The sequence below is a fragment of the Heptranchias perlo genome, chromosome 5, assembly GCF_035084215.1.
Source record: "Heptranchias perlo isolate sHepPer1 chromosome 5, sHepPer1.hap1, whole genome shotgun sequence".
NCBI classification, from domain to species: Eukaryota; Metazoa; Chordata; class Chondrichthyes; order Hexanchiformes; family Hexanchidae; genus Heptranchias; species Heptranchias perlo.
This window is the reverse complement of record NC_090329.1, coordinates 14,968,830-14,982,747: the sequence shown is the minus strand read 5'-3', so window position 1 is coordinate 14,982,747 and position 13,918 is coordinate 14,968,830. Positions and strand designations below refer to the sequence as shown.

Below are 13,918 nucleotides of genomic sequence, written 5' to 3'. Positions count from 1 at the left end.
TACCGAGAAGGACAAGAGCAGCAATGTCATGGGAACACCATCGCCTCTAAGTAGCCTTCCGAATCACTTTCCATGCTGTCTTGGACATTCTTAGCTGTTCCTTTATTGTCTCCGGTTAATATCCTGGAATTCCCTACCTAACACTATCCAGGGAGTATCATCAGAGCAAGGATTGCAGCAGTCCAAGGAAAAGACCCACCACCACCTTTTGAGGGCAACTAGGCATGGGCGATAAATGCCAACATCACCCTCATTCCCAGAACAAATTCATGCAGTTATAGACTAGATCTGTTGATGAAACTATGATCATACTTATAGCTAGAGTGTGGACATTGACAGTGGGATTAAATTTATTGTACAAATAGAATTGTGAAACTTTGCGATGTGCAGAATTAAATTGAATTGGGAGGGGGAGGAGGAGGAAGGAACTGCCTGATTTGTACCAATACTTATCCCCATTTCTCGAGTACATTTTCTTTCACTGAATCATTAGCTAAACATTTCAATCCATAGGAAATGGAGTTTGCAAGTGTTTAATTATGTTTTAATAGCTGACAGATTTATACTGCTAAAATTTAAACTCCAGAAATATTTGTTCTTAACGGTTTTTTTATACATGATTTTACATAAATTAAAAGATAAATTGAGAAGAGAAAATAAATGTTGTCCCACTTACGAGTTTTGATTTTATTTACATAAATGTCACCGAGTGGTTCTTGCGTCAAGCAGTTGTCACCTATCACCTGCTGAGACAAGTCAAAGGACAGCAACAGAGCTCACGGATGGAAAGGTTGGGCAACTTGATTGAGGAGCTAGAGGTAGATGAAGGGCACGGCAAACCAATTCAACAGCTTCAGAGGTTCAGTCCTTCATTCAGTAGTGGAAATTTGGAATTCCGGCCCCCGGAAAGCTGTTGAGGCTGGGGGTCAATTGAAAATTTCAAAACTCAGATTGTTAGGCTAGGGTATTAAGGGTTATGGAACCAAGGCAGGAAAATGGAGTTAAGATACAGATCAGCCATGATCTAATTGAATGACAGTACAGGCTTGAGGGGCTGAATGGCCTTCTGCTGTTCCTTTAGAATTATAGAACCATAGAATGATATAGCACAGAAGGAGACAATTATAGTGCCATCGTGCCTGTGTCAGCTCTTTGAACTATGCAATTAGTCCCACTCCCCTGCCCTTTCCCCATAGACCTGCAATCTTTTCCCCTTCAAGTATTTATCCAATTCCTTTTTGAAAATTACTATTGAATCTGCTTCCACCACCCTTTCAGGCAGTGCACTCCAGATCATAAGAACATAAGAAATAGGAGCAGGAGTAGGCCAATCGGCCCCTCGAGCCTGCTCCACCATTCAATAAGATCATGGTTGATCTGATCCTAACCTCAAATCTAAATTCATGTCCAATTTCCTGCCCGCTCCCCGTAACCCCTAATTCTCTTTACTTCTCGGAAACTGTCTATTTCTGTTTTAAATTTATTTAATGATGTAGCTTCCACAGCTTCCTGGGGCAGCAAATTCCACAGACCTACTACCCTCTGAGTGAAGAAGTTTCTCCTCATCTCAGTTTTGAAAGAGCAGCCCCTTATTCTAAGATTATGCCCCCTAGTTCTAGTTTCACCCATCCTTGGGAACATCCTCACCGCATCCACCCGATCAAGCCCCTTCACAATCTTATATGTTTCACTAAGATCGCCTCTCATTCTTCTGAACTCCAATGAGTAGAGTCCAAATCTACTCAACCTCTCCTCATATGTCCACCCCCTCATCCCCGGGATTAACCGAGTGAACCTTCTTTGTACTGCCTCGAGAGCAAGTATGTCTTTTCTTAAGTATGATAGCAATTCACTGCGTAAAAAAAATTCTCCTCATCTCACCTCTGGTTCTTTTGCCAATTACCTTAAATTTGTGTCCTTTGGTTACTGACCCTTCTGCCAGTGGAAACTCTATCAAGAGCATTCATGATTTTGAACACCTCTATTAAATTCCCGCTTAACTTTCTCTGCCTTAAAGAGAACAACCCCAGCTTCTCCAGTCTCTCCACATAACTGAAGTCCCTAATCCCTGGTACCATTTTAGTAAATCGCCTCTGTACCCTCCCTAAGACCTTGACATCCTTCCTAAAGTGTGGTGCTCAGGATTGGACACAATATTCCAGCTGAGGCCTAACCAGTCATGTATAAAGGCTTAGCATAACTTTCTTGCTTTTGTACTCTATGCCTCTATTTATAAAGCCAAGGATCCCATATGTTTTTTTAACAACCTTCTCAACTTGTCCTGCCACCTTCAAAGATTTGTGTACATACACCACCATGTCTCGCTGTTCCTGCACCCACTTTAAAATTGTATTCTTTAGTTTATATTGCCTCTCCTCATTCTTCTTCAAAAAGAATCACTACACACTTCTCTGCGTTAAATTTCATCTGCCATAAGTCTGCCCATTTCACTAGTCTGTCTATGTCCTCCTGAAGTCTGTTACTATCCTCCACATTGTTTGCTACATTTCCAAGTTTCATGCCATCTGCAAACTTGTATACCCAAGTCCAGTTCATAAATATATATCAAAAAGAGCAGTGGTCCCAACACTGACCCTTGGGGGATACCAATGTATACTTCCCTCCAGTCTGAAAAAAAACCATTCACCACGACTCTCTACTTTCAATCCCTTAGCCAATTTTGTATTCATGCTGCCACTGACCCTTTAATCCCATGTGAACAAGTCTATGAAATGGTACTTTATCAAACGCTTTCTGAAAGTCCATATAGACATCAACTGCACTACCGTCATCGACCCTCTACGTTACTTCATCAAAGATCTCAATCGAGTTAGTCAGACACAATTTATCTTTAACAAATCCAAGCTGACTGTCATTTATTAATTCATGTTTTTCCAAGTGCCGATTATTTTTGCCTCAGATTATTGTCTCTAAAAGTTCTCCCACCATCAACGTTAGGTTGATTGGCCTGTAGTTGCCGGGTTTATCCCTCTCCCCTTTTTTGAACAGGGATGTAATATTTGCAACTCTCCAGTCCTCCGGCCCCGTCCCATATCCAATGCGGCAAAAAAGCCCCAGGAAAATATGAAGTGGCATAATTAACAGCATAAGTCATTTACTCCATAATTTTCTCTGTCTTTTGCACCGTTCAAGAGTCGCTACACCATAGATGGCGCAAGTAAACCCCAGACATTTTTCCTCATTGACACAAGTATTGTTCAGAACGGCTAATGTTATTCCAATGCTCTAAAAAATATAAGGAGTTGCACAACACCAGGTTATAGTCCAACAGCTTTATTTGAAATCACAAGTTTTCGTAGCTTTGCTCCTTCGTCAGGTGAAGGAGCAAAGTTCCGAAAGCTTGTGATTTCAAATAAAGCTGTTGGACTATAACCTGGTGTTGTGCAACTCCTTACATTTGTCCACCCCAGTCCATCACCGGCATCTCCACATCATGGCTAAAAAATATGGCATTATGCTCTGATGGGCCAACTTTCAGCTGCACGTGGGCAGAAGCTAGAGATTATCTTTGCTGGGTAAACACAGTCTGTGCCACACGTGCCTTAGTTCTTGGACTGGATCTTAATGATAAGTGGGTTGTGCCCTTGATCTAGGACCTTCACACTGGTAGATTGATACAAGTCCACATCCTACACCACAGCAGCTTTCCCACCCTCGCCTCTCGTCTTTATATATTTTTTCTCTATGTTACACTCCAACTCTCCAGATCTTACTTAAATTGTCCTTTCTCCAGTGGTTGTGTTTTTGTAAGTCCTGCTCCAGGTGTTTGTGTTTACTTCAGTCTCATTTCCAGGATTCGTGTACTTTTGCTCCCAGTGCTTCTATTTTTGAGTACAGTTCTGTTGTTTTTTAAACTCCTGCTTTCACTTTTTTTTAGAAAGCTAGAATTTTGCTATTTGTTTTTAGCTAAACACTCTATGGGTTTTTTTGACTGTCAATCTAACTATTTATTTCCGACTTCTCCCAGTGTTTTAGTTTTGAACCTCATCAGTGCTGTTCCTTTCAAGTCCTATTCCCAGTATTTCTGTTTCCTTTAGTCTCACTCCCAGTCGTTATTCTTGGTTTTACTCCAACTAATGTATCGTATTTTTCAGTCCCATTCCCACTTCATAGAATCACAGAATGATACAGCACAGAAGGAGGCCATTCAGCCCATTGTGCCTCTGCTGGCTCTTGGAAAGAGCTATTCAATTAGTCCCATTCCTCTACTCTTTCCTCATAGACCTGCAATTATTTCCCCTTCAAGTATATATCCAATTTGAAAGTAATTATTGAATCTGTTTCCACTGCCCTTTCAGGCAGCGCATTCCAGACCATAACAACTAGCTTGATTTTTTAAAAGTTGCTATTCTTTTAGTCCAACTCCCAACTCTCTTTTTCTAAACTCCACTTGCCATAAAACCTCCAAAGATTTCCCAGTGCCAATTTTTATGTTATGTATGATTTTTACCTTTCCTCACCAATCACCATATTTTTTCAACAGATTTCCTCCCTGCTACTAACCCCCACTCACCAGCACCAATTACTCAAACTTTTTCAACACTTATCCATCACTGGACTTGTACCGCTCACTCACCATCAGAAACGTTCTTCCACTCACTCCCACCAAGCTCTCCAGACCCCAACTCTTTCCTCTCCCTAACGTTTCGTGCTTCTCCATCACTTAACTGCTACTCGTCAATCTACTCCTGCAATATCCCCAAACTACCCCTACGACCTCCCCAATCTACCCGGGATCTCCCCAATCTACCCTTATGACCTCCCCAATCTACCCAGGATCTCCCCAATCTACCCCTACGACGTCCATAATCTACCCGGGATCTCCCCAATCTACCCCTCCGACCTTCCCAATCTACCCCCGACATCCCCAATCTACCCCTGCAACATTCCCAATCTACCCCTCCGACCTCCCCAGTCTACCCTCCGACCTCCCCAATCTACCTCTGCAACATCCCCAATCTACCCCTCCGACCTCCCCAGTCTACCCTCCGACCTCCCCAGTCTACCCTCCGACCTCCCCAATCTACCTCTGCAACATCCCCAATCTACCCCTCCGACCTCCACACAATCTACCCTGGATCTCCCCAATCTACCCCTCCAACCTCCTCAATCTATGCCTGTGACCTCCCAATCTACCCCTGTGACCTCCACAATCTACCCCTCCGACCTCCCCAATCTACCCCTCCGACCTCCCCAATCTACCCCGGATCTCCCCAATCTACCCCTCCGACCTCCTCAATCTATGCCTCTGACCTCCCAATCTAGCCCTCCGACCTCCCCAATCTACCCCTCCGACCTCCCCAATCTACCCCCTTGACCTCCCCAATCTACCCCTCCGACCTCCCCAATCTAGCCCTCCGACCTCCCCAATCTACCCGTTACCTCCCCAGTCTACCCCTCCGACCTCCCCAATCCACCCCTCCGACCTCCCCAATCTACCCCTAGACCTCACCAATCAACCCCCGTAACCTCCCCAATCGACCCCTTGACCTCCCCAATCTACCCCTGTGACCTCCCCAATCTACCCCTCCGACCTCCCCAATCTACCCGTGACCTCCTCAGTCTACCCCTCCGACCTCCCCAATCTACCCGTGACCTCCCCTGTCTACCCCTCCGACCTCCCCAATCTACCCCTTGACCTCACCAATCAACCCCCGTAACCTCCCCAATCTACCCCCTTGACCGCCCCAATCTACCCGTGACCTCCCCAATCTACCCTTCTGACCTCCCCAATCTACCCCTCCGACATCCCCAATCTACCCCTCCGACCTCCCCAATCTACCCCCTTGACCTCCCCAATCTACCCCTGTGACCTCCCCAATGTACCTTCCGACCTCCCCAATCTACCCCTCCAACCTCCCCAATCTACCCCCGTGACCTCCCCAATCTACCCCTTGACCTCCCCAATCTACCCCCGTGACCTCCCCAATCTACCCCTTGACCTCCCCAATCTACCCCTCCGACCTCCCCAATCTACCCCCGTGACCTCCCCAATCTACCCCTGTGACCTCCCCAATGTACCCCTCCGACCTCCCCAATCTACCCCTCCGACCTCCCCAATCCACCCCCGTGACCTCCCAATCCACCCCTCTGACCTCCCCAATCTACCCCCTTGACCTTCCCAATCTACCCGTGACCTCCCCAATCTACCCTTCCGACCTCCCCAATCTACCCCTCCGACCTCCCCAATCTACCCCTGTGACCTCCCCAATCTACCCGTGACCTCCCCAATCTACCCTTCCGACCTCCCCAATCTACCCCTCCGACCTCCCCAATCTACCCCCGTGACCTCCCAAACCACCCCTCTGACCTCCCCAATCTACCCCCTGTGACCTCCCCAATCTACCCTTCCGACCTCCCCAATACACCCCTCCGACCTCCCCAATCTACCCCTTGACCTCCCCAATCCACCCCTCCGACCTCCCCAATCTACCCCTTGACCTCACCAATCAACCCCCGTAACCTCCCCAATCTACCCCCCAACCTCTGAAACCTACCCCTCCGACCTCCCCATATTTACCCCTCCGACCTTCCCAATCTACCCCCGACCTCCCCAATCTACCCCTGCAACATCCCCAATCTACCCCTCCGACCTCCACACAATCAACCCGGGATCTCCCCAGTCTACCCCTCCGACCTCCCCAATCTACCCTGGATCTCCCCAATCTACCCCTCCAACCTCCTCAATCTATGCCTGTGACCTCCCAATCTACCCCTGTGACCTCCACAATCTACCCCTCCGACCTCCCCAATCTACCCCTCCAACCTCCCCAATCTACCCTGGATCTCCCCAATCTACCCCTCCAACCTCCTCAATCTATGCCTGTGACCTCCCAATCTACCCCTGTGACCTCCACACAATCTACCCGGGATCTCCCCAGTCTACCCCTCCGACCTCCCCAGTCTACCCCGGATCTCCCCAATCTACCCCTCCAACCTCCTCAATCTATGCCTGTGACCTCCACAATCTACCCCTCCGACCTCCCCAATCTACCCCTCCGACCTCCCCAGTCTACCCCTCCGACCTCCCCAATCCACCCCTCCGACCTCCCCAATCTACCCCTTGACCTCACCAATCAACCCCCGTAACCTCCCCAATCTACCCCTTGACCTCCCCAATCTACCCCTGTGACCTCCCCAATCTACCCCTCCGACCTCCCCAATCTACCCGTGACCTCCTCATTCTACCCCTCCGACCTCCCCAATCTACCCTTCTGACCTCCCCAATCTACCCCTCCGACATCCCCAATCTACCCCTCCGACCTCCCCAATCTACCCCCTTGACCTCCCCAATCTACCCCTGTGACCTCCCCAATGTACCATCCGACCTCCCCAATCTACCCCTCCAACCTCCCCAATCTACCCCCGTGACCTCCCCAATCTACCCCCTTGACCTTCCCAATCTACCCCCGTGACCTCCCCAATCTACCCCTCCGACCTCCCCAATCTACCCCCGTGACCTCCCCAATCTACCCCCGTGACCTCCCAATCCACCCCTCTGACCTCCCCAATCTACCCCCTTGACCTCCCCAATCTACCCCTGTGACCTCCCCAATCTACCCTTCCGACCTCCCCAATCTACCCCTCTGACCTCCCCAATCTACCCCTGTGACCTCCCCAATCTACCCGTGACCTCCCCAATCTACCCTTCCGACCTCCCCAATCTACCCCTCCGACCTCCCCAATCTACCCCCGTGACCTCCCAATCCACCCCTCTGACCTCCCCAATCTACCCCCTGTGACCTCCCCAATCTACCCTTCCGACTTCCCCAATACACCCCTCCGACCTCCCCAATCTACCCCTTGACCTCACCAATCAACCCCCGTAACCTCCCCAATCTACCCCCCAACCTCTGCAACCTACCCCTCCGACCTCCCCATATTTACCCCTCCGACCTCCCCAATCTACCCCTCCGACCTCCCCAGTCTCCCCGTGACCTCCCCAGTCTACCCCTCCGACCTCCCCAATCTACCCCTCCGACCTCCCCAATCTACCCCTCCGACCTCCCCAATCTACCCCTCCGACCTCCCCAGTCTACCCCTCCAACCTCCCCAGTCTACCCCTCCGACCTCCCCAATCCCGGACAGCAATGTGGTAAATGACCAGATAATCTGTTTTAGTGATATTGGTTGAGGGATAACTATATATTTTCTTGTAGTCATGAGGCTCCCCGAGTCACGCGGGCACTTCAACCGCCAAAGATAATAACAGTGTTAAAATGGCCGCGAGGTGGGAAATGAGTGGTATGTGCCCTACTTAGATTTTAACTCCCGTTCCAGTTAAAATTCCTCCTACTGCCTGACTTCACAGGTGTAACATGACAGGTGATCAACTTATAATATATTAAAAACCTTACAGGAGTGCACATTTGATTGTTAATGTTTCCATCATAAATTCCTGTGCACTCATTCATAATGGAAACTTCCTCTGTAAACTTATCATACTGTAATTACACCCTCCCTCCCACACCACCTCCCTTAGTCCCCACGCCCAGCCCTCAACTGTGTAGGTGCTGCAGTGTCCCCACTGGGGGGAGAGTGTAATTACAGTGTGACAAGATTACACAGGCAGATTCCACTATGAACATGGACATAAGAACTTAAAATGGAAGTATATAAGTAAAGACAGAACATACAACTTTAAAATGGGAACTGAGCTTTGTCTGCACACCCTGGGTCCAATTAACCCCTGGCCGCTAACCCCGCCTCACCTGATGACTACATTTGCTCTTGGTCATGTAACACCATGATTTTTATATATCTATATATAGATATATAAATAAATGCACCTGACAATAAAACATTCTAATTGTATTTTGTTACTCTAATAATGCAATTGTGTTTTAAACTAAGTTTAAAAAGATGGGCTCAATCTGTTTTAAGTCCTTACATTGCATCATTCCATCTACTAATGCACAGCACTGAAAGGCTACCTTGCTGTACCGATATCATGAGGGAGTCAAGCTGGGAGTTGAGTGATGCATTGTCACAGATATTGTCAAAACATTCAAAGTTGTCAATACGCTAAGGAAGAAATACAAGCTGGTGACATGAAGTGGCCCTTCCTCAACGTCTTGTGCATTGTGTTTAAAACTACCACCTTCTAAGTAGTCATGGTGACATGTAAATCTTCAATGTGGTACACACACACACACTCTAGTTAAATGAGTACATTTTTGCTTGCATGCGCTACAGAAAGCTACAAACTTTAGGATCCTGTCGGAGACTGATTCATTCTGGAACATTCCTCACTCAAATATCAGGTGTTCCCTTGGGACACTTATCCTTGTGCAATAAAACTCAATTCCAGTCTTGTTGATTGACAGGATAGTGTACAACTGGACTGCAGATAGATAGTTAAACTTTAGATGAGACCTCTTTTCCCGGCAAGACATACAGAACAATCTTCAGGGTGGCTGTTCAGGAAGCCTGCCTAGTTCTGCCTCCTATAGAAAGAACTTGCATTTATATAACGCCTTTCATGGCCTCAGGACATCCCAAAGCGCTTTGCAGCCAATGAAGTACTTTTGAAGTGTAGTCACTGTTGTAATGTAGGAAATGGGGCAGCCAATTTGCGCACAGCAAGCTCCCACAAACAGCAATGTGATAATGACCAGATAATCTGTTTTAAGATATTGGTTGAGGGATAAATATTGGCCAGGACATCAGGGAGAACTCCCTTGCTTTTCTTCGAAATAGTGCCGTGGGATCTTTTACCTGAGAAGGCAAACGGGGCCTCGTTTAATGTCTCATCTGAAAGATGGCACCACAGACAGTGCAGCACGCCCTCAGTATTGCACCGGGAACAAGGATGAGAAACTAAAGTTATGAGGAGAGACTTGAGATAAGGGGAGTATTTGCACTGTAGCAGAGAAGGCTAAGAGGATATTTGAAGAAGTTTTTGAAATTATGAAAGGTTTTGATAGGGTGTATAGGGAAAGATTATTTCCTTTGGTTGGGGATGCAGCGACGACAGATCATCAATTTAAAATTGGCACTAAGAAAGTCAGGAGAGAGGTTAGGAGAAAATTCTGTACACAGAGAGTTCTTAGAACATTGAAAAGTTTGCCACAGGGAATAGTTGAGGCAGAGACCACTGTATCTTTGAAGAAAAGCGTCGACAAACATTTGAAGCAGAATGATACAGGGCTACAGGGGGAGAGCAAAGTGGTGGAACTAAGCTTTGAATTGCTCGAATAAAGAACCAACACAGACATGAGGGGCCAAATGACCTCAATCTGTGCTGTAAACCTCTCAGGTAGCACAAAGTGAACAGAGGCATGATCCAGGGGGTGACAGAAACCCCTGATCTAACCTTGTTTCATTAGACCAACTGAGCTTAATACAGTTAACCATTTTTAGTGGTGGTCTTCCTTTTAAAAAATTTCAGGTTGATATATCCTCTGTCAATTAATATTCAGAAAGATTACAGTAACTTCATTATTTTAACAAAAGCTGTAATCGTCTCAATGGGTTAAGTGGGCATCTGCATTTCTATCTATTCAATTTTTTTCCTATATTAACCCATTAATGTTTATTCTAGGAAGAGGGTTGATTTATCTCATTGTTGTTTGTGGGATCTTGCTGTGCACAAATTGGCTACATTACAACAGTGACTACACTTCAAAAGTACTTCATTGGCTGCGAAGCACTTTGGGACACCCTGAGGTCGTGAAAGGCGCTGTATAAATGCAAGTCCTTTCTTTCTCCTTATTCTTTGCATAAAATGATCTAATTGTCTTATGTAAATAGTATATGTCATCCTTGGCTCACTCTGATCTCTGAGTCCTGAAAGGAGCTATATAAATACAAGTTTAAAAAGCACAATAACGTGGCAGACTTTCATAACATTCCTGTATAATTTGTTTGGTGCTGAAACTCTACATGAAAACATTGAAGGCAGCAACCAATTCCTACCTTCCCAGTTTCATAGGAACGTAGGAACTGATGGAAAAAAAAAGATCAAGGGGCATCTAGTTCACCTTTACCATCCTGGTAGTCACATGATACAATGATAATGGAGTTGTTGACTAATCATAGCAATCAATAAAAGTTACTATTGAATCTGCTTCCACCACCCTTTCAGGCAGTGCAGTTCAGATCATAACAACTCACCGTGTAAAAAAATATTCTCCTCATCTCTCCTCTGGTTCTTTTGTCAATTATCTTAAATCTGTGTCCTTTGGTTACTGACAGTCCTGTCGATGAAAACAGTTTCTCCTTACTTACTCTATCAAAGCCCTTCATAATTTTGAACACCTCTATTAAATCGCCCCTTAATCTTTGTTCTGAGGAGAATAATCCCATCTTCTCTAATCTCTCCATGTAAATGAAGTCCCTCATCCCTGGTATCACAGTTGCCTTTTAGTTTTAAGACTCCGTTAACATTCCTAGATCTGTATTTCTGATTTTTTTTCATGTGACTGGGGCTAAAAGGGTTTAAGTTATGAGGACAGGTTTGTATTCCCTTGAGTATTGAAGATTAAGGGGTGATCTAATGAGGTGTTTAAGATGATTAAAGGATTTGGTAGGGTAGATAGGGAGAAACTGTTCCCTCTGGTGGGAGAGTCCAGAACAAGGGAGCATACCCTTAAAATTAGAGCTAGGCCATTCAGGGATGATGCCAGAAACCACTTCTTCACACAAAGGGTAGTGGAAATCTGGAACTCTCTCCTCAAGAAACTGTTGAGATTGGGGATCAGTTGAAAATTTCAAAACTCAGATTGATAGATTTTTGTTGGGCAAGGGTATTAAGGGTTACAGAATCAAGTTGGGTAGATGGAGTTAAGGTACAGATCAGCTGTGATCTAATTGAATGGCAGAACAGGCTTGAGGGGCTGAATGGCCTTCTTCCGTTCCTATGTGACGTATTGCCGACAATCTGTTATCCCATATATAATGGGGTGGAAATGCTTGAGTGAAAGCGTTAAACTAAAAAAAAATCTAAATTTGCATTCATCTTCAGCTGCCTTTTCAAAAAAATGGTACACAAGCAATTGAAGTAAGACACGCTCTCAGATTTCCAATTACCAATTGTATCTACCACAGCTTAATAAGAACCTTACATCATGCTTCACTAAATGCTTGATCATTTACATGGCACTCCAGATGGTTCAGTGGGTGGTTGCAACGTATGGCGTGGTATTGAATCGTATCGACCAAAAGGGTGCCTGGGATCTGTTCTCTGGTCTGTGTTTAGCTGAGTTCACCCAGGGCATCAGTTGGAGCACTAAAGTTGGCCTTAGCTGCACTGAACTGGGGAGGGACAATTAGCCAAGGATCCTGCTTGGCAGAAATTCAATGGGTCAGAATTTGCTGTCAAAATAACGGTGAGGCTAATGGCACTCGCCATTATTTATGCATAAGAACATAAGAAATTGGAGCGGGAGTAGGCCATCCGGCCCCCTCGAACCTGCTCCGCCATTCAATCAGATCATGGCTGATCTTCTACCTCAACCCCATTTTCCTGCACTATCCCCATTTCCCTTGATGCCTTTAATATCTAGAAATCTATCGATCTCTGTTTTGAATGTACTCAACGTCTGAGCCTCCACAGCCCTCTGGGGTAGAGAATTCCAAAGATTCACTACCCTCTGAATGAAGAAATTTCTCTTCCTCTCAGTCCTAAAGTGCCTACCCCTTATTCTGAGACTGTGACCCCTGGTTCTAGACTCCCCAGCCAGGGGAAACATCCTCTCTGCATCTACCCTGTCGAGCCCTGTGAGAATTTTGTATGTTTCAATGAGATCACCTCTCATTCTTCTGAACTCGAGAGAATACAGGCCTAGTCTACTCAATCTCTCCTCATATGACAATCCCGCCATCCCAGGAATCAGTCTGGTGAACCTTCGTTGCACTCCCTCTATGGCAAGTATATCCTTTCTTAAGTAAGGACACCAAAATTGTACACAATACTCCAGGTGTGGTCTCACCAAAGCCCTATATAATTGCAAATGTAAGGAATCTTACAACACCAGGTTATAGTCCAACAGTTTTATTTGAAAATCACAAGCTTGTGATTTTCAAATAAAACTGTTGGACTATAACCTGGTGTTGTAAGATTCCTTACATTTGTCCACCCCAGTCCATCACCGGCATCTCCACATCATGGCTATATAATTGCAGTAAGGCATCTTTATTCCTGTACTCAAATCCACTTGTAATAAAGGCCAACATACCATTTGCCTTCCTAATTGCTTGCTGCACCTGCATGTTTGCTTTCAGTGACTCATGTACAAGGACACCCAGGTCCCTTTGTACATCAACATTTCCCAATCTCTCACCATTTAAATAATACTCTGTAAATGGTACAGCAACTTCAGGCGAGGGGCAGATGCGCGGTTAAATGTGAAAATCCAAAAGTTGCTGTTCGAGTTGGGCTGCTCCGCCATTAGCTTCATGAAAATGGCATCTTGCTGTCTGCCTCATCATTAAAATGCATTGAACTGCATGAAGTTGCTGTATTTGCGCAGTAGATATGAACTAAACTCGCTGCAGATATTTAGGGCTAGTAATTACAAACGTAAGCACCATTTTAACGATGTGATAATTGTTAATTACTGCCAATCAACCTCTCTGGCCCAGAAGGTGAATAATTAAAAGTGTAATGTTGTAATGGTGGAAGTGTGGCAGCCAGTTTGCGCACAGCAAGGTTCCACAAACAGCAATGTGATAGTGACCAGATAATCTGTTTTTTTTTAGTGATGTTGGTTGAGGGATAAATATTGGCCAGGACACCGGGGAGAACTCTCCTACTCTTCTTTGAAATAGTGCCATGGGATCTTATGTGTCCATCTGAGATGGTTTAATGTCTCATCCGAAGAACGACACCTTCAACAGTGCAGCATTCCCTCTGTGGTGCATTGGGAGTATTAGCTTAGATTATGTGCTCAAGTCT

General features: G+C 45.8%; 1 long non-coding RNA gene across 1 annotated transcript in view; it reads right to left on the bottom strand.

The window, feature by feature from the left end:
* The window catches only part of LOC137321596 (uncharacterized), a 59,612-nt gene that overhangs the window by 44,982 nt on the left and 712 nt on the right, over positions 1–13,918 (bottom strand). The gene's annotated exons all lie outside the window — the stretch shown is intronic.